Below are 22,870 nucleotides of genomic sequence, written 5' to 3' on the forward strand. Positions count from 1 at the left end.
ATAAAGGTATTAATTTTTTGGTTTGGTTAATCCTTTTTAAAGATGTCTTCGAAGGGGAAACCAAAGAAATGGTGTCGGTTTCCCATAGGATCTCAATCGATAGATTCTTCCAATAGTCAACAAATACATCACAAATGGGGAGCTTAAGTAGAAGAACAAATCCCCTATCAAGATTTTAAGAAGCAAGTCAAAGGAAATAAGGTTTCAACAGTAGTCGACATTGGGTTTTTCACAATGGACAATGGGAAAATTTCCTCTGGAGAGGACCGCAGAAGAAGCACAAAAGTGGAGATGGAGTAGAAGAACAAATCCCCTTTCAAGACCTCAAGAACCAAGTTAAAGGTAACAAGGGTTTTGACAGTAGTCCACAATGGCTATTTCACGATGGATGTTAGGACAATCAAGTCTAGAGAGGGCTACAGAAGAACTAGAGGAGTACCACACACAAACCCTTTTGGGATTCATATGGCAGAGTAAGTAGGAGAACTAGGTCTTCAAGACATTACTCTCCAAGAAGAGATAGAGATTTTGTCTCTCATAAGAATTTCAAAAGACAACAAGATTTGTATCATCAGACATGTAGAGCTCCCCTTTTGTCAAGAAATTTTGCACATGTTGATAAATTAAAAGGAACACCCCATGTAGTCAATATATTAAGGGATCTAATAGAAGAGAACACCAATGTTCTCCAAGCAAGGGCCCTCATTTGTAAGATTTGGAACTATAGCTTGCCGGAAGATGTGGTTTCAAAATGGGTTCTCACAAATAGGATAGGGTTTTCCAAGTGCTTTTACATCGATAACACCAAGGATACCTTCATTGCCATATTCCAAGACTTTCAAATATAAGATAAGACTCATTAATTTAAGGGTTGGTTCATTGAGGGATTTAGCATCTTCACTCAGGTATGGCACCCACACTTCTCCCCGTGCAAGCTGCATATCCCTTCTCTTCTAGTTTGGTTTTATCTTCCATATTTACCTCTAGAATATAGGAAAATGACTGTTCTAGAGGAATTAGGTAACTCTTTGGGGGAGTTTTTTTAGGCAAGATCGTACTTTACTTGGACAGAGTAACTCTTCCACCCAATTTTGTGTTCTTATGGATTTTAATAAAGTTTGGCCCAAGAGGATTATCTTGAAATCTATGTACGGAGATGTTTTAAAAGATCTAAATATTGATGATACAGATAAGGTAAAGGAGAGATAGTTACTTTTGGACAATTTTGCTTCTCAATGTCTCGTTGGGACAATTTCAGAACACAAGGTGTGTTCAAACTTATCTTCCTCACCCAATAGATGTGATATTCAGAAATTAGATTATCATGATGGCATTCCCAATTGTGGAGTAGACTTTGGATTATGCCTTGATTCGACAGTATCAAATAGAATGCCCTTTGGAGAAGTAGATGATCAGGAGAATCTAGAGGAGTTTATTGGGGGAAATTTGTCCCCTACAAAATTATTTCTAGATCAACAAGTGAATGAGAGCTCTCCATAGATCAGTGTCTAGCAAGAGCAGTTTCAGAAGTTAAGGTGTGTTCAAATAGCTCTTCCTCCTCCAATAGATGTACTATTCAAAAATTAGATTATAATGTTGGCATTCCCAATAGTGAAGTAGTTCCTAGTATATGCCCTAATTTGGAAGTATTTATTAGATTGCCCCTTGGAGAAGTAGTTGTTCAGGAGAATCTGGAGGGACTTAATGGGGAAACATTGTCCCCTATGAAATTATTCCTAGACCAACAAGTGAATGAGCAGCTCTCCATAGATCAGGCTCAAGTGGGGACAATTTCAATAAACAAGGTGTGCTTAGATAGCTCTTCTTCTCCCAATAGATGTGTTATTCATAAATCAAATATTAATGATGACATTCCCAATAGTGGAGTAGGTGTTGGTTTATGCCTTGATTTGGAAGTTACAATTAGTATGCCCCTAGAGAATTTGGTGATTGGGAGTATCCAGAGGAGCTGAATGGGGAAAAATTATCACCTACAAAGTTATTTCCAATCCAACAAGAGAATGAGAAATTTGCCATAGATTACCCAATTTTGGTCAATAAGTTAGATAAAGGCCTAAAAAAACATGTGGACATGCACTTAGCTACTGATGATTCACAACATTCTCAAGGAACCTTGGACTTGAGAGGAGTTATGTCGCTAGACCAACAAGATCCCCCAGAGCACCAAAAGTCAAAATGTTCATTAACAAATCTCAACTCTCAGAAGCTGACATTAATATGTTAAAAGCTAATGGCATTTCTGTAGCCAACCTAGAGCAGTTTGTGGATAATATAGTGTACAATGTGGCCAGTGAGGACTTGGACAAAATCACAGAGGAAGGAGTGGAATTTGAAGTTGATGAAACTTCCTCAAATATGGGGATAAAATTCCCAACCTTATAGGTATTGGACTCTCCTAAGACTGGTGCTATTTCTCAAAATAATGCTCAAAAGGATAAGATTAAGATTCTTAACCTTCCCAAAAGATACAAAAGTTGACTAACCAAGACAAAGAAAATCTCAGGAATAATTACAGCAGATGTTCAACTTTCTTTAAAATTTTGATAAAGCTCTAAGAAAGTGTAAGGAATAAGTGGTAGGCTTAATTGCAAAACAATTAGGAATGAGAGCGATAGGCTCTCCAAGGCCTCAATGAAGCTAATCTCATGGAATATTAGAGGCATTAATGCCTCTAACAAGGGTCATCTAATCAAAAATCAAATGGTGAAAGCTAGAGCAGATATTATTTTGTTACAAGAAACTAAAATTTCAATGGATAATGGCTCTAAATACTTCAATTCTTGGAGGGGATGGGATTTTTCAACCTCTCCCTCTCATGGGGCCTTTGGAGGACTAGCTATTCTATGGAAAATTTTCTCTTGTTAAGTACAAGTTATTTTCTCCTCCCCTAATTAGTTAGTCCTTCATATTTCAAGATTTAATCTGATCTTTTATTTAATCAATGTATGCCCCTACTTCATTCATTGGGAAACAATGACTTTGGGAGTTTCTATCCCAAATTTTATTTGAATTAGGGGACTCAAAAGTTATTTTGGGAGGTAATTTCAATGCCTCCCTAGGAATAGAGGATAAAGTGGGAGGAGCAATGCCTTCTCCAAAGGTCTCTCTAGATTTAAGAGAGTTTGTTGAGGGGAATGCCTTGCTAGATTGTCGTCCAGTTAATGGTAGGGTCACTTGGTCAAATGGAAGGAAAGATACTAAATTTGTGGAAGTAAGGTTGGATAGATTTTTACTAAACTCAGTTTGGGTGCTTGAGATGGGTTGTTGCAATTCTTCAATCCTTCTACTGATAGCCTATGATTACTTTCCAATTACTCTGACGGTTACTTCAAGTTCTAAGCATAAACTAGAGTCTTATTTTAAAATTGAACCAATGTGGTTTGCTAATTCTGAATTTTTTCCATTACTTTCAAAATGGTGGAATGATTTCCCCTTTGTTCCAGGCTCAAGGATATTTCAATTGGTCAAGAAATTTTCATTCCTGAAACAATGCATTATGGCTTGGAACATTTCATCCTTTGGCAATATTGTCAAGGATAAAGAGTGTTTGTTACAAGATTTGGAGCATTGGAATGAGGTTATCATTTCTCAAGGCCTTACATCCAAAATTTACAATAAACAAGAGGATCTAAAAGCTAAATTGGAGTTAGTTCTTCTGTGTGAAAAATTATATTGGAGACAACAGTCCAGGGAACTTTGGGTAAAGGAAGGAGACAAAAATACCAAGTTTTTCGATACTTCAGCTAAAGCTAGGAAACATAAGAGCACTATCTTCCAAATTTTAGATGTACATGGTACTATTTTTCATGAGGAAGAGGATATAGGCAAGGAGGTAGTCTCTGTTTTCCATAAACTTCTCTCGAATGAGGGTGATTCATTTTAGCAAGATGATATTTTAGATTGCATCTTGACTTTTATTATAGAACATTAGAATGTTGATCTTCTTAAACCCTTTTCCTTGAAGGAGATTAGGTATGTTGTGTTTAGCATGGCCCCTGACAAGGCACCTAGCCTAGATGATCTCACTCCTCTCTTTTTCAAAAAGCTAGGACTTTTTGGGTAAAGACATCCTCTTTGCAGCTAAAGAATCAAGGATCCATTTTAACATGCTTAAACAATTTATTACCACCTTCATTAGCCTTGATTCCAAAAAAGGATAACCCAATTAAATTTGCATATTTTTGTCCTACATCTCTATGCAATACAATTTATAAAATCTTAACCAAGACTATTGCATCCTGATTGGCTCAGATCTTTCCCCTCGTCATCTCAGATTAGCAATGGGGTTTTGTCCATGGGAGAGAATCCATAGAAGGTGCTATTGTAGCTCATGAAGCCTTGCACTCTATTAAGATGGAAAAGTCTCCCTCAATGATTATCAAACTAGATATGTTGAAGGCTTACAACAAGGTTAATTGGAACATCTTATATTAGATTCTTGCTAAACTTAGCTTCCACAAGAATTGGATTAAATGGGTCCTTTCATGTGTGTCTACTACCAATTTCTTTGTTCTTATTAATGGTTATCCTTGTGGTTTCTCTCTACCTCTAGGGAAGTTAGACAAGGTGACTCTTGATCTCCCTCTCTTTTCATCCTTATGGCAGAGGGCCTTAGTAGATTTATTTATGCTAAATTTCATGATGGTTTGTGGAAGGGTTTTACATTCTTTGGATCATAGCTTACTATAATCCACAATCTATTTGTGGATGATGCCTTGTTACTAGGGGAATTTTCTTTACGAGAAGCCAAAGTCATTAAAGATACTCTTAATTAATAATGTAAGGCTTTCAGCCAAAAAGAAAATACTAAAAAGTCCAAAATCTTTTTCTTTAATGTCAACAATAGTGTGAAAAGATGAATCTGGGAGTGTCTTGGTTTTGATGAGGCTATAACTTAATGCAAATATCTAGGGGTGCCATTCTTTGAAGGACATTGCAAATCTTCCTATTGGTATCAAGTGTCTCAATCTATCAAAGATAGGATTACATCTTAGAAATCTCATTGGCTTTCACTGGTAGGCATAATTATATTGGTAAAATTAGTTCTCAACTCCATTCCCAACTATGTATTGTCAGTTTTGCTTGCTCCAAAAGGTTTCATTTCTCTTCTCTAGAAACAACTTAAAGATTTTATTTGGTTAGGGAACATTGACAATAGTAAAAAAGTTCCATTGATCTCCTGGGATAACTTATGCCTCCCTAAAGTTAATGGAGGGGTTGGTATTCATAATCTAGAGGCTAAAAACTTAGCTCTAGGAGCTAAACTCTAATGGAAAATGTATACTCATCCAAATGTGCTTTGGGTTTAAATTATGCACATAAAGTACCTTGACTCATATGACCCAATCAGAATTTTTTCAATCCATAACCCTCCTAAGGGATCTATTATGTGGAACTTCTTGATTAAATGTAGAGACATCATCACCCCTCACATCACATGGGAAATTAATAAGGGTGATTGAGAAAAATTTTGGGCTAATTCTTGGAATGCTTCCCCTCCAATAGAGTCAATGGGATTACTCTGTAAGACTAAGGATATACTTGAATCTCCTTGGGGATCAAAGGTTGGTAATTACATTGTCATTCAAAACCTTAATGGTGTAGACAAGTGTATTTGGAAAAGTTTTACTAGACTGGACTTATCCCATGAGGAAGAATCAACACTTTTGAGGATTCTAAAGTCAAGGTTTGTTTCTCTTAACCCCTTTGCAGATAGAGTTGTGTTGAATCTATACAAATTAGGTTTATATACAATTAAATCTAGTTATAGGTCCTTGACAAAAAAAAGATGTAACAAGGGGGAAATTCAATAATAAAGTGGTAGATCTCTATTGGCACCCTGCAATTCTTCCAAAAGTTGGGACCTTTCTCTGTGTTGTTGTTTTGAAACATCATAGTTTCAAATTACCCTGATAAGAATAGAATACATCTAAGTGTAGTTACTTCCCATCTACAACATATCCTTTCGAACACTGAGCCAACTATAAGGCTAGGCCCTTCTTCTACATCAGGCTTTGCAAAACCTAGGTGGGTGGACCTATTAGATTCTTCATATGGTACCAATATTCAAAGCATAGACTGAATCTAAACAAAGTAGGTTAAACCCTTATATCTCCTATACTCATGCAATTACAAAGATGTGTTGTAGAAAATTGAAAATTCTATGAAATCCACAAGCTAAGTGAGGGCAATTATTTTTAGTTCTTTAAACAAAAAGGGAAATGGATTATTATAATTTTGATTTTAGTAAATCCCCAAAATATGAAGCAATAAGAACAAGTTGATCCTGTAGCTGATCAATGCCTTATCTATTGGGCAATTCCACAAATTACACACATATATCTATGATACTAGTGACATATTCCATACATCAAGATATCATATCTATCCTATCACTTTGTGAATTAGACATCGGTGTTCATAAAGACCTCATTCTCATGAAATATCCTTCTCAAATAACCAAGAACCTTGTCAAATACATCAAGCATTTACTGTTAGAATTTCTTTAGAAAAATTAAGAGGGGGGGGTGAATCAGTTATTTAAGGTCCAAATGTCCTATTCAAAATTTTCACTAAGTATAGTGAAATTATTCAACCATTCATCCATCCAAGCTTCAACTTATCTAATTAGCAAGTTACTATAAATCAACATGCAAGTATAACACACAAGAAATCAACACATGACATAATGATTTATGTGGAAACCCAATTTGGGAAAAACCATCAGTAACATGCTACTTAATTTTCACCCTTTTGAAGTGATACCCTATGAAAGACCTACCCTGTTAAAGGCTTATGACACACTGTTAAATGTGATCTTGTTAGAGGATTTAACCACCTTGTTAGAAGTGGGTTTGGTTAGAGGACTTTAGAACATTCACTTGGAATACCACCTTATTAAAGGATTTACAAATGGTTGTTAGGCCAACCTAAGTCCATAGGATTTTCAAATCTAATACAATTGCTAGAGAGTATAAGAAAATCTTGACCTGACTACAACATACAACTTATCTTGTAGATCTTAGATCTCTTCTTAGCTCATACCCAATCTCTGCAACTCTTAATAGCTTGCCTTTTCTTTCAAGCTTTGTCTCCTTGAGTCTCCATACTTAATGTACCAGTGCAATCATCTCTTCATGACCACTCATAGAAGCAAAGCCTCTATGCTCTTCCTTTTCCTAGATGTCTCCTTTTTGACACCCTTTCAACAACTTCGCGGATTTGGCACTTCAGTAGCAAAAGTATCAATAGCTCTTTGCTTCTTGGTTTATGACTTCTTAAATAGAAGTCTTGGAGTTCCTTTTCTTTCTCAATTCTTCCATTTTTCAATTTCAATTCGCATGGATTAGGTAGGATTCATTGTATCTAATCCATATTTTATTTCCTCTAGAAACTTCTTGAATAATCCATTCGAATTTTCCCAAAAATGGTTTACATAAGATTTTGTGCCAACAACTCATCATCCATATCTTCCAACTTGTTCACAAAATTCAATGGAACCACTATGTCGGCTTAGATTTGGTGAATCTTCAGCATTTGAAATAATGCAGTAGCTTGACACTATTGAAATACTAGTGCTTGGCACATACTATGTTACTCGGCATCAACTATGTTTTTCCTAATGCTCAGCACCTGAAGATCACTCAGCACCAACTGAATTTTTTTTGATGCTCAGCACCTGAAGATCACTTAGAACACACTAGAAATGTTTGTTACTTGGCTTCTACTAAAAATTTTCTCAGCTTCAACTAACTTGCTCGGCACCTACTGATGATCTTAGTTAAAGCTTTGTAGTCAACCTTGTTACAACTTATTCTTCCAATGTATGTAACTGTCACCAACCTCTATATCTTTGAGTATGTCATCAATACATTACTTAACCATTATCTTAACTAATCCTTGCACTTCATTACAACATCATTACTTAACCTTTCCTTTAGGTGCTCTTGTTACATTTTGTTGATCAAATCTTCTTCATCAATCAACTAAGTGATAGTGCTTGGATCTTATAAGAAAATATCATCCCTACAAATAGCAAGTTTGACATCAATGGAAAAACAATGATTGAAAACATTATTTTACAACAATTTTCCTCTTTGATCTTTGACAAAAATGAGCTTTTCAATCAGATTTCCAACAATCTCCCTCTTTGGCATTGATGGCAAACCAAAATGATCAAGCATCAGACTAAACTATTCCACCAAAAGCTTACTAGGTTAGAAGAGTAAGTCAAATGCAAAAAAGTAAATTGTAACATCACATCTCCTACTACTATTTTGATTGTTTCATTTCACTTCTCCCTCTTTTCTATAGTATCCTTTATCTTTATCTTTCTCCCTCTATATTACTCATCTTCTATTGTTTTGATCAACCTCTAAAATCTCTTTCTTCTTTTCTAATCCTTTATCTTCAATAGTTGTTGATTAGTTCTTTACTTCTCTCTCTTTGACAACAATGCCAAAGACATATTAGCATCTTAATATGTAGACGTACAACTCTTACAAGTTCATTTAATTTCTCCCTCTATCACCTTGCTTGTGACTAATTTGAAGTTTCAACATTTCTACTACTTTAGGTATGGATCCCAAAGTAAACATCCTCTGCATCAATGTGTAGAATCTTCAACATTCAACTTATTTGATGCAAGGCATTCTTGCTTTTTGGTTCAAGTAGCCTTAGCTAACTTACCTCTAAGATACTCAAAAGCATTTTTAGGTAGTGCTTTTGTGAAGATATCAGAAATCTATTCCTTTGAGCTAACATATTCCATCTTCACTTGTTTGTCTTCCACCAGCTCTCTTACATAGTGATACTTGATTGCAATATGCTTAGTTTTAGCATGCATTATTGGGTTCTTTGATATATTGATAGCACTTTGATATTCAATTACTTATTCCTTCATACCTTGCAACAAATGTTTGATCCACACAATATTGGTGCAGTTTATAGCAGCTACCACATATTTAGCTTCACCAGTAGACTATGAGGTGCAACTTTACTTTTTTCTTGTCGATGTAATTAACCTCTTTCCTAGGAAAAGTGCTCATCCACTAGTGTTTTTTCTATCATCAATCTTACCTCCCCAATCTGCATCAGTGTAATCTTTTAGTTCAAACTTCTCATTTCTCTTGTTATATAAACCAAAGTCATCAATTCCTTTTAGGTATCTCAATATTCTCTTCACTACCATTAAGTGATTTTCTCTTAGATTTGTAGAAAATCTTGCTACTATTCCAAGAGCTAATGCAATGTCTGATCTACTATGTACAACATATTGCAGCTTTCCAATCATTAACATCTCAAATTCATGCTTCATTTGATCAACAAAATCTTTGCATAAAACATCTTTTCCTCCAAATATTATGTTATCAACAAATATTTCTGACATCAAAATGTCTTTACCTTCCTCAGCTTTGATGTATAAATTCTTTTTGTCATTTGTTCTTTCAAATCCTATCTTTACAAGATATTTTTGCAACCTTTCATACCATGCTCTAGGTGCTTGCTTTAATCCATAAAGTGCTTTGTGCAGCTTGCAGACTATGTCCTTGTTCTTCTCATCAACAAATCCCTCTAGTTGTTCTATGTAGACTTCATATTCATCTAGTAGACTTTGAAACCTTTATATGCAACATATGCAAGTAATGTTCTTAATCCTTCCATTCTTGCAACGAGGGCAAATGTCTCTCCATAATCCAATCCTTCTTCTTGTGCATAGCCTTTGCAAACTAATTTGGCTTTGTTTCTTGTTATTTCACTATTCTCATCAAGTTTGTTTCTAAACACCCATTTGGTACCAATCACATTCTTATCAGCCGGTCTAGGAACTAGAGACCAAGTTTTGTTATTCTCAATCTAATATATCTCTTCTTTCATGGCCTTATACCAGTCATCATCTTGTAGTGCATCTTTGACTATTTTGGATTCAACTTTTCTCAATAGACATGATTCATTCCTTAGTCTATTCCTTGTCATTGATCTAGCATCCTTATCACCAATGATTTGATCTTCAGGGTGATGTCTTCTTACATACTTGGCTAATCTGGGTTCAATCCTTCTTTCCATATTTGATCCTTCAGCTTTAGAGTCATTTCATTCTTCTTCATCTGGAATTTCATCATTTCTTTCTTGCATACTTTTTTAGAATTAGTATGTGCATTTTCTACATTTTGCAGCTCGACTTCTAAATGTAACTCGGCATTCACTAGTTGGGACTCGACATATACTGAAGTTTGTTGCTGATTTCCAACTTGATTTGCAACATTGTCATCAACTATCATTCCTTCGTAGAAGTATACAAAGGATCTATAATCCTCTATTTGCTTTGACTCATCAACCTGAACTTCTGCATGCTCATCAAAATTTACATTTGCACTCTCCACAACTTTATTAGTGTTAGTATTCAAACACTTATATGTCTTATTTCTGGTGGAGTATCCAAGAAATATGCCTTTATCACTTTTTGCATCAAACTTGCCATTTCTAGTGTCTTTTAGAATATAGCATTTACAACCAAACTCTTTGAAATGTTTAACATTAGGTGAATGACCATACCACAATTCAAAGGGTGTTGCATTTGTACCTTTCTTGACTTGAACTCTATTCAGTGTGTAGACTGTAGTACTTATAGCTTCTCTCTAGTATTTTTGTGCAACATTTTTCTCCATCATCAAGGTTCTAGCACAATCAATCACAAACATATTTATCCTTTCAGCAATATCATTTTGTGGTGGAGTTCTTGGTGCTGATGTTTTCCTTTTGATACCTTTTTCATTGCAAAATATTTCAAACTCTCTTGATATGAACTCACCTCCTCTATCTGACCTTAGGCATTTTAGGTTCTTTCCTGTTTCCTTCTCAACTCTAGCCAAATACCACTTGAACATTTGGAATGCATCAGATTTTTACTTTAAAAACATAGCAGTCATCATCCTAGAATAATCATCTACAAATAGCATTATGTATCTATCTCCTAGGTAACTTTGCACTTCTATTGGGCCACATAAGTTTGCATGAACTAACTCTAGTACTTCTTTGGAAGTGTATGTTTTTCTTTTAAAATTAGACTTAGTCATTTTCCCTAGTTGAAATTGTTTACACATTGTGTTTTCAGGTTTCTTCAACTTGGGCAATCCTCTGACTTTCTTTTTCTTGTTGATACTAATCAAATTATCAAAGTTAACATGACACAACCTTTTATGCCATAACCACACATCATCAAGTCTAACAACAAGACATGTTGCTTCTTCCATATCTAGGTAAAATAGATTACTCCTAGTTTGTTCACCTTTTCCTATTAGATTTCCATTAGTGTCATAAATCTTGGTAGTTTTGTTTCCAAATTCAACTTTGCAACCTACATTGCCTAATTGTGATATACTCAGTTCAATCCTTCAACATAGTATGCATTATCACATAAATTTTTCTCTGTAAGTTTGATAGAGCCTTTTCCTTTGATTTTACATGGAGCATCATTACCAAATCTAACACTATTTCCATCATATTGGGTAAAGGTAATGAACTTAGTTTTATCTCCTATCATGTCATGTCAGCATCCACTGTCTATGATCCACTTGTCATTCTTGTTCACACAAGTAACTAATGTTGTTGCTTCATCTTCATCTTTGTTTGATTCATCCTTCATGGCTACATAGACTACTTCATCATCATTTTCATCAGAGTCTTCTTCAACAATGCATCATCTCTTAACTTTCTCCTTGTAATCTTTGCTATCATCTTCTCTTTTGTTCTTGAACTTGTTTCCTTTATAGTTTTTGTTCTGTGGACATCTTCCAGCTATATGACCTACTTCATTACAATTGAAACATATTCTAGGGAGCTTACTTTTGAATTTGCCTTTACCTCTATGGAATCTCCTGGCCAATAGTACTTCTAATTATTCCACATCTTCTTTATCTATGCTACTATCACTAGATGCATGTTTTCCTTTTCTTCTTCTCTTGCTTGATGTGTCATCTTTAGTATCTTTTATTGGCATCTTGGCCTTGAAAGAAGATTCAACATTCTCAAGTTTGTAGTTGTCAAAATTGGATAGGTCAAATGCAGTAAGTCTTCCAACTATTCCTTCAAAGGTTAGTGTGTTCCCTTGTACACACCTCAGCTCTGGGATGGTTGAAACTCTTATAGCATAGATAGGGAGTAGAGTTCTTAACTATTTGTTGATGGATGTTTCTTCTTCTAGTTGTCCACCTAGACTTCTTATTGCACTCACCACTTCTTTTATTCTTGCAACATACTGAGCAACATTTTCACCTTCCTCCATCTTCATTTCATCAAACTTCCCTCTTAGGCTTTCTCTCTTTGCTCTTTGGACATTCTGATCACCTCCATAGATATCTAATAAGGTTTTCCACATTTTCAATGTAGTTTTATAGTCTTTGATGTCATCATATTCAACATAGCTAAGTGCTAAGTCATCTATAGTGAGGGGTCCTAATGGAGTTAACATGCTCTATTCCAATTGAGGTCTATGCATAGTCACCTATTGATCCAAGGTGCAATTTCATCAAACTCCACCATGCAACAAAGTTGTCTTTGTTGAGCTAAGGAACTTCTCTCTTGGACATATTGATCTTCCTGCTTCTAGTACCTTGAAACTAAATCAAAAAATGGCTCTGATACCAATTGTTAGAATTGCTTTATAATAATTGATAGGGGGGGTGAATTAGTTATTCAAGGTCCAAATGTCCTATTCACACTTTTCACTAAGTATAGTGAAATCATTCAACCATTCATCCATCCAAGCTTTAACTTATCTAATCAACAAGTTACTATAAATCAACATGCAAGTATAACACACAATAAATCAACACATGACACAGTGATTTATGTAGAAACCCAATTTGGGAAAAACCAACAGTAACATGCTACTCAATTTTCACCCTTCTAAAGTGATGCCCTATGAAAGGCCTGCCTTGTTAAAGGCTTACAACACACTATTAAATGTGACCTTGTTAGAGGATTTAACCCCCCTATTAGAAGTGGGCCTGGGTAGAAGACTTTAGAACATTCACTTGGAATGCCACCCTATTAAAGGATTTAAAAATGGTTGTTAGGCCAACCTAAGTCCATAGGACTTCAAATCTAATACAATTGCTAGAGAGTATTAGAAAATCTTGATCTAACTACAACATACAATTTATCTTGCAGATCTCAGATCTCTTCTAAGCTCGTACCCTTGTCTGGCCTGCAATCTCTGCAACTCTTAACAGCTTGCCTCTTCTTTCAAGCTTTGTTTCCTTGAGTCTCCATACTCAATGTACCAGTGCAATCATCTCTTCATGAAAACTCATAGAAGTAGAGCACCTGTGCTCTTCCTTCTCCTAGATGTCTCCTTCTTGACACCCTTTCAATCACTTCGTAGATTTGGCACTTCAGCAGCAATAGTATCAATAGCTCTTTGCTTCTTGGTTTATAACTTCTTAAATAGAAGTCTTGGAGTTCCTTTTCCCACTCAATTCTTACATTTTTTAATTTCAAATCACATGGATTAGGTAGGATTCATTGTATCTAACCCATATTCTATTTCCTCTAGAAACTTCTTGAATAATCCTTTAGAATTTGCCCAAAAATGGTTTACATAAGATTCTATGTTAACAACTCATCATCCTTAACTTCCAACTTGTGCACAAAATTCAATGCAACGACTATGTCAGCTTAGATTTGGTGAATCTTCATCATTTGAAATAATGTAGCAGCTCGACACTATTGAAATACTAGTGCTCGGCACATACTATGTTACTCAACATCAACTATGTTTTTCCTAATGCTTGGCACCTAAAGATCACTCAGCACCAACTGAAAATTTTCTAATGCTTGGCACCTAAAGATCACTTAGCACACACTAGAAATGTTTGTTACTCAACTTTTACTAAAAATTTGTTTGGCTTCAACTAACTTGATCGACACCTACTGATGATCTTAGTTAAAGCTTTGTAGTCAACCTTGTTACAACTTCTTCTTCCAATGTATCTAAGTGTGACCAAGCTTATAACTTTGAGTATGTCATCAACACATTACTTAAGCATTTTCTTAACTAATCCTTGCACTTCATTATAACATCATAACTTAATCTTTCCTTTAGATGCTCTTGTTACATCTTTTTGATCAAATCCTCTTCATCAATCAACTAAGTGATAGTGCTTGGATCCTATAAGAAAATATCATCCCTACAAATAATAGGTTTGAAATCAATGGAAAAATAATGATTGAAAACATTCTTTTAGAACAATCTCCCTCTTTGATTTTCAACAACAATGAGCTTTTCAATCAGATTTCTAACATTTACTTGGCTCTTCATTCCAACAACAAAACATATCAGACATATAACTTTAAGGGGATTCAAAAGGGTGTAAGATATTTGTCCCTAAACCTCAAAAATTATAGATTATAGAGATAGGAGATGATAATTAGAATGAAACTAAGAAGATTCTTGCTCATTTGTATTCATTTCTTTGAAACTAACATTCAAGATGCATGTCAACAATTGATAAAACCACTAAATAGATCAGAACTATCTATATTAGCTTAACTGTTGTTGTTCATACAAGAGAGAAATATGCTGAAGAGAATGGTGGAATCACAGCTTTGGATCCAACAATGTGGTCTCATAGAAAAACTAGAACCAACATGGTATCACAACAATGAGAAATTTTTTCTAGAATTGGAACCTTGGTCTCACAATACTGAGAAAACTCTAGATTGGAACTTGTACAATGAATCAAAAAGAGAAAGATATAGGAAAGGAATGAAATCTCAAATCTGATCTGGAAGTGACATGTGTCCACTTGAATCCTCATTCCTTGCTATTGTGAAACATCTCTCATCTTTCTGCCCATGAAATTTGATATGATTTTCATCATTTTTCTGTAAAAATACTTAGAAAAATCTCTTATGAATGATGAAAACCCCTGTGTTGCCAAATATCTTAAATGTACCTAAAATTCTAATAAAATCTTCATTTAACTAACTTGGAATTAAAAAAATTCTCTCCTAACTCCATTCATATTGTCTCTGGCACACATTTAGTTCACCTTGCTAGAAATCAAATCTGAACTTCAATACCTGAATGTGGTTGCAAACTGAGTATCTAGGACAAAACCTTGTATAACATGAGCAAATGACTTCCTGTGCAAAAAGAAACTCCAAAAAGGAAAAGTTTGTTCTCTCCCAATTCTGATGATATATAATAGTGCCATACTTTCTTATCAGAAATGCCCAAAATCCCTTTTTTAAAATCATGCCCCTCTCATGGCTCTATGACTAAATTTCATTTCTCAAAAATTTAAAATTTTCTAAAGTTAAAAATTTAGCTTATATCCTTTTTATTTTTAAAAAAAACTTTGCACGTGACTTTCTAGAAAATAATAAATTATTAAATTTTTTGCATTTTTGGAAATTTTCACCATTTTCCCTTTGGGTCAAACCTGTTTGACTTTTGTGACACATTTCACATTTTGATTGGACCTCCTACTACATAGTCATCTGACACTAGGCACCACGTGGAACCCTCAGATTGGTCCCACATGTCATGCTACCACATGGCAGCTTCTCATTGGCTCTCAAATTATCTAGTTAGCACCACATCACCATCCATCTGGTGCCTGCCACCTTACTACCATGTGGCATCTTTTTATTGGTTAGGAACTTCACCTGCCATGTCATTGTTAACCAGGGCCCACTACCATGTGTCGACAAGGCACATCCCCACATGCATAGTTAGTAGCTGCCATGTCACATGTGTGAATGCACCCTTGTGATACGTGTTCACCTCATGCCACATCAGCACTGTTGAGCTATCATTTTGCACAATGCCTGATGACATGAATCCATTCAATCTCCTCTCTTGCAAAGTTGATCTGGGGATCACCTCTAAGGTTCCAAGTGATCCTGTGACCTACTGGAATCCACTTAGTAGAAGATAAATGCGAGTATTCACGAGGAGGCCTTTGGTGGTTCGAACAATTTGGATAAGATGTAGAATCTACTTGCTATTTCAAAATAGTAAAACACACAAAAAGAAATATATTTTTTGTATTTTTTCATTTTTTCTAATGAATGCAATCTAACAATGCAACTATATGAATTCCTAAATCAACCAAGTGTTTGTAAAAGAAAATAACAAAGATAGGGTAACAAGAACTTTAAGAAAATAATGAGAAAAGTAAATCCCTAATGGACATAAACTATAGAAACAAAATGTTTGCAAATTAAGCCTTTGAAAAGATTGGTAGGTAACCAATGAAAGTAGGAGCAACACTTCCTTAATTCCACTGATGTAATCGTAGATGCCGAATTCAGTAATCGTAAGATGTTTCACTTTTCATCAAATCACAAGGCCAAAAAAAGTGCGCTCATGTGAGATGAAAAGCTATGCAAGAATAATATGATGATCTCTTCTCGAACTAAGTATGTTAGCAAAATTTGTAGACCCATAGCAAACACCAAAATTAAAAGATTGCACAATCAAAATAATGAAATAAAATTGTTGGCTCAATTACATTCCATGAACATACATTCAAAAAATATAACACATTCAAGGAAGAATTACTACACTCCAAATGTGAGCACCAAAAGCATATATTATTGCATCAAAATAATGGTCTAGAATATATATTACATTCCTGAATTTATATGAAATCTTCTCCTCAATTTGTGTTGAGAGTGAGAGATATCTTTATGCAATCATAGGCTTCTAAAATAATAATAAAAATCTATTTATGTACAAACTGACTCTCTAATTGGTGCTTAGTAGGACTCCATCCATATATTATATAATTAATTGGATGCATGAGCCTTTATATGTCTTAAAACAAAGAAATCATGAGAAAATAAGAAAGATAAATCCATTAGATGATGTGCGAGTGTCTGGAAGTCCCAAAAATAGAAGCTCCATCTTTACTAGGTGTCTGTAGGAGTTAAACTACTCTCAAAATGTGTTTCTGATGCATGGAAAGCTTCAAATTTAGAACTAGCAGTTAATTTTTAGTGCACCTCTAAATTCTTAAAAATCTTTTGGAACACCACTAAAAAAGCACACCTACACACCCAGCTCACCTGCACACCTTGGAAGCAGGTTCAAAAATGAAAAATTTCACCAAGTGTCAAAATTGAAATTCTGGCTTCTAGGTTTTGTTCCTCTTTATACTAGAGCTATGTCTATGTATTTTCCATTGAATTTCTCAATTATCTCAGTGACTTGAGCTGCATCTGGAAAATCTAATGCCTCATACTTGTCCTTTACTTTGTGCTTGTAGTTACCCACCTTGATGCGAGTCTCTACAAAATCTCTAAGTTTCATGTCCAACTCTAATAATGCTTCTTCTATTATGAATGCTTGTCTGATGTCATCATCATTAGAAGTTTCTTAAAAAGTCTTCCAAAATTGCTCAACTACTACCTCTACCTTTATAAATTTATCCCCTACATCATCCTCAAAAATGTCTAAATAGACATCACTATAATATTTCTCTGCCTCCAAAATTTCCTCTTCGGTTTGATCCTTGAGCTTATGAATCTCCGCATGTAATGTCTCCATTATTTATTGCCATTTGTAATCTTTTCTATCCAATCATCAATTTTATCTAATTCCTCTATTGTATATACCTCCATTAACATCCAATACCTTTGTCCTTTGATTGACTATAGTGCATGTAAATCTTTGCCCCAGGTATGTATTTCATCCATCAAACCAAAATCTTGATTCAAAATGACCACTAGCCTATTTGCATTATCTTGCATATGGTGTAGCAGCTTTAGATTTTGTTGTATAATCTGTACACCTTTCTCTTCAAAACTTTCTTGCCATTGTTGACAAGCTTTCAAAAATGGGTCTAGTTGTACTGTCTCCTTATCCCTTTTCTCCAATGCCACATCCAAAGTCTCCTTAGGATGTTTAGGATCTAGGGGACCAACAACTTCACTTAGATACCCTTTTAGGATCTCATTCTATCTTTGAAGTGTTATTAATTCTACCCCATCCTATTCTAAGTGCTTAAACACTTATTTAATTCCCATTGTTACCATCAACTTAGCAGTGTCCAACATAGGTTTCCCAACCATGACCTCCTTGATCTAATAATCTCTTGGAGTCAATTCTTCAGCACTTGTATGCAAAGGAGGGATAGCCACACGAGCAAATAAGTCTTGGTTCTGATCACTCATGATAAAGGCTAATGCCCATGCATCCTTTGGTGGTGACTTAAGTTTCCTTAGAACTTCAATCAATTCCATCCTATCCTCTTCCTCAGTACTGAATTTATACCTCTTGTTTCTTATCACCTCTTTTCTTTGGTATCTCAGGATATGCTCCATTAGAGATTTTCTTTTTGAGGATATGCCATCTGTACAATCCTCACCTCTGTGTCTTAGGAAGCCTGCTAAGGGGATTCACATATTTTCTCTTCCTTTGACACATCATCTGTAGGTATTTGTTGTGGCTCTTCCTCCTATTCTGCTTGGACTTGTCCTTCTTCATTGTTTGGAGGTAGAGGAGTAGCATAACCTTTATCCATACAAAATGTGACTTGAATGGGCGATGGTGGAGCTACTTCAGGCCCTTGTGGCTCAGGTGGCAACTGACTCCAATCCTCCTTTTGAGATTGATTAGTTGGAGTATCTCTTATTTTTTCCCCCACCAATTTAGTTCCAACCAGCATAAAATCAAAATCTGATATCTTGAAGACATCAATCCCTTCAACCTCCTACTCATGCATCCATTGCTACATTTCATCCTTGAAGGTTGTAGACTAAATAGGTTGCTTAGGAATGGATGGTAGTGTGATTGTGGAGCTTCTTATTCATTCTGATTTTGTGGCTCTTGTGAGATGAGTCTTTCAATTCAAAGGAAGGTTATCCTCTTTTTCATCAACATCCTCTTCTTTCTCCCCTTCTGCTGGGATAACTTTTGGCACTAATGGGAAGGGAAGAACTCTCCTAATGATCTTTTGTGTTCTCTTGACCAAAGTCTTAATCTTCCTTCTCTTAGGAGTGGAAGGGGAGGCTTGTACCTCTTGTTGAGGTGGAGACACCTCTTATACTTCTATTTTAGGTTCTCCTTGCCCTTGCTTAGTTGGTGGAACTTGAGGATTGTCTTGGGCTTGTATGGCTTCCACATTCTCTGACCCTTGTACATTTTCTTCCCCTAGCTATGGAGCAGCTTGAGTTGCTTCCTCTTCTGGCTCAGCTTGTTGAGGAGAAGTTCTCTTCCTCTTACCTTTACCTTTTTGAGCCCTATAATATCCAACTTGTCTATCAAGTTGGTGTACTATTTATGACCTCACGAAGGATTGAGTTGTGAATGTAGTTACTATGACCTTAGCTCGTCAATCTTTTGCTAGGCAAGCTTGAGCATGAAAGACTACCACTTGAGGAATTGGATTGAGTTTGAAAGGCCTTTAGATGTAATCTTTTGTCAATTGATAGCATGCCTTGCTCTATGATTAATGTCTAAGTTTTCTTCCTTATTAACCTCAACATTCATGATAGGTCGATCAGCAATCTTGTCCCTATTGAACTATGGATCAAGGACATCTTTAGTATCATGTTGCACTATCTTCAAAGGAACCTTTATCTTCAAAGCACTCCCTGCCAGATAGAGAGTCATCTTCCAATAATCCCTTATACAGATATCATAGTCATCTACTACATTCATCCAGTGATCTTCAAATCCATCTTCATGCTAAAATGTCTTACTAGCCAAGTATTTTACTCTTCTGATGTTATCAAAATAGGACCAAGGAGAATTATATTCATCCAAAGGATATTGATCCCACTCAAACTCAAAAGATGGAATATATTGTCTTCAAACCACACTGAAAGGTCCTATAGTAATAGGTCATACCCATGTTATTTTGTGTTGCTTCTATACTATGTCATATGTCATATGTCATAAGTCTGTCACTTGGGTACCTAGGGACTTTCTTGGGATTGATCGTTGTACCTACTACCCTTAAATAGGTGAATGTTTGATACTAGATGTAGTAGGCTCCAAACTTTGAAATCTTAGCCACTACCTCCTCTGACATCCTCTTTGCATAATCCCCCTCAATGAACCATATTATTTTGAATATAAATGGATCATTTACTATCCTATATTCCTTGCTATGTTCTAGAAGCCTTTTCTTCACCAACTGGGGATAAACTATATATGGCCATGCATTTGCATCTTGCATACCACTAGTTTTGTAGAGTCCTAGATAATACATCGCTCTTGTAGCTAACAAGTATACCAAATATGAATTTTTGGTGATTCTTAACCACCACCAGCTACTCACCCAAGTTCTCAATAAGAATGGAAGCCCAATCAACTGGCATCTTTGTTGTTTTGATAGTCTCAATAAAATGCACTATCCATATGTTCAAGTTTCCCGACGCTGGAAACCCCATGACTCTACTCAAGAGTATGATAGAATATCCAATATCTTCCTTCATATAACCTCTCATCATGTCCACTTTGCCTACTTTATGCCCTAGATGAGTCTTCTTGATGAGGTATGAAGATTGGATGATTTTAGATGCTTCATCTATATGTTCCATGTACCATGTTTCTGCTTGGTGATAAGTCAATCTAATGAATTGATCTACTCTTGGAAGATGGAACACCTTTTCTATGTTCTTAGGTCATAGATCTAGGATGATTTGTCTAGTTATACTCTTCATGACCCTTTCTTCAGAAAAATAGTTTTCTACTAGTGTCATGATCAATTTTGAAGATTGCACTGATACTGGATGTGATGCTGTACTAAAAAATCCTAATTAGATTAGAGTGGATATCATCAAGGATCTTTTAGTGGGTTTGTTGTATAATTCCAAGAATGCACTCAAGTCTGTGTGACCAAGTTCGATGTCCCAGATCTCTAAATAATCATCTTGGAAATGTGACTTCATTAGAACACCCTAAAATTTGAATACCATGGGTTCTGGGAACATCTTTGTAGCAAGGGAGGATGAAGAAGAAGCCATTGGATCTACACAAAAACAATGTCCATTAATCCAAAGTCAAAGAATAATTAATTAATTTGAACCCTAATACAGACACGAATAAAACCTAGAAAACCTAATTACTTGAAAACATCTAGAAAACCTAATTTTACCTCTTATATGCAAAAAAGGGTGCACCTAGCACACATCAAAGGTGTGCCTAGTGTGCCTTTATCTTTAACAAACCTCAATACACGAGGGCACACACCAATGCACCTCATGGGGTGCGCTTGATGCACACCCTTATACTACTTTGATGTGAAAAAAAGGGGACAATTTCTACTAAAGGTGCGCAGTAGCGCACCTAAGTAGGTGCGTTGTTGTGCACCTTTAATAGGTGTTTTATTATTATTATTTTAAGTTAAGTTTTTTAAGGTTTTAAACAAAGAAAAAGGGTGCATAGCTACACACTTAGACATGTTTACTTAGAGTTGATTGTTGTCAGTGTGTATGTGATGGGGAGGAGCAAGGGAGGGAGGATGTAGAGTAGCTCACTTGATGAGGTGTGGTGATGTGGAATACTAAGCTCGAAGTGAGGAGAAAATGAAGTGAAGTGGATGGGGGGTCCTAATTTTTATAGACCTAGGGACCCAACACACCCTTAGTGTTGCACAGCTGTGTTGTTGTACATCACCAAAAGGGTGATGACTTCTCTACATGCTTTGGTGCACTAGCACACCTAGGGCGGTGCATTGGTGCACCCCTTTTTGGCAAAAAAAATGACTTCTCCCCCAAGAATTTTGAATTTTGGAATTTTGGTTTTCCAATCAAGACCCAAACTTGACCAAAGACACTAGGCAAAACCCTGAAAAAGACTTAGACCCTAGACTAGGGATCTGGAAAGGCAAAAAATAAATTAAGGGGTCCCCATTTCTAGATGAAATGGGGCCTGCATTTTGAAACCACAACAAGCACCTTGCTTTTCATGCCACATCTGAAGGCCCTTTCCATGTGTTGCCTCCCAATTCGTCCATCTGGCTCCATGCACTGCCACTCGTCAATTTGTAGTTCATCTAGATTTCCACGTCATCAATCTTTGGTCATGCATGCTATTTAAAATTATGTGACATCATTATTTCATCACAAATAGATGGCTAATGTCCACAATGGGGTCTCTCACATTGGGTCAAGCTTCCAAAAGCTTGTTCCTTTTAAGACACTTAAGAGTTGAGCATTCTAGTATTTAAATAACTTGAAACACCTATACGCGGTGAATGTGGGATTTAAAATTTTAAAAGCCCTTCTTTTAAAACTCCCCACCTAGTCTAAAATTTCAATAATTTCTTATTGGCACCCTGGGTAACATCTTTAAGGAAAAGGGAGTTGTAGCTTGTGATGGAAAACACTTTCAAGTTCTTACAGCTCTCCCTCCATCAACTCATTTCCAGCCTCAAGCCTTTGGCATCCATCTACTTCCTCATACCTTTTTGGATGTCACTGCTTGTTATTTGCTTCTCTGTGGCTTCTACCCAAACTTCAATGCCTCCCCATCTATAGGTTTTAAAATGTAAGGATCCTTGCACTCACACATGTAAGAAATAGAAGGCATCTTTTATTAAAATTTTCCCCCAACATGTCAGTTCCTTTTCAATCGATGTATCTCCTCCATTACATGTCAATCCTCTATCATGCCATGGACCTCTTCTTTTTTGATCACCCTCACTAATTCTCTCTTTTGGTGTGAGTCATCAAGTTGCATTATTAACTTCTTAAGATAGCCACCATTGCACTCCCTTTGGTGCACTACCAAACATGGTTACATTTTTGAAATCTTAGTATTTGCCCCAAATAATGTGTATTTATATGTGTACTATTTCTAGTGACCAAATTATTTCCCACTTTGCTGAGC

This window comes from Cupressus sempervirens, chromosome 7 (genome assembly GCF_028749045.1).
Source record: "Cupressus sempervirens isolate cs-2001-9-10 chromosome 7, ASM2874904v1, whole genome shotgun sequence".
Lineage (NCBI taxonomy): Eukaryota > Viridiplantae > Streptophyta > Pinopsida > Cupressales > Cupressaceae > Cupressus > Cupressus sempervirens.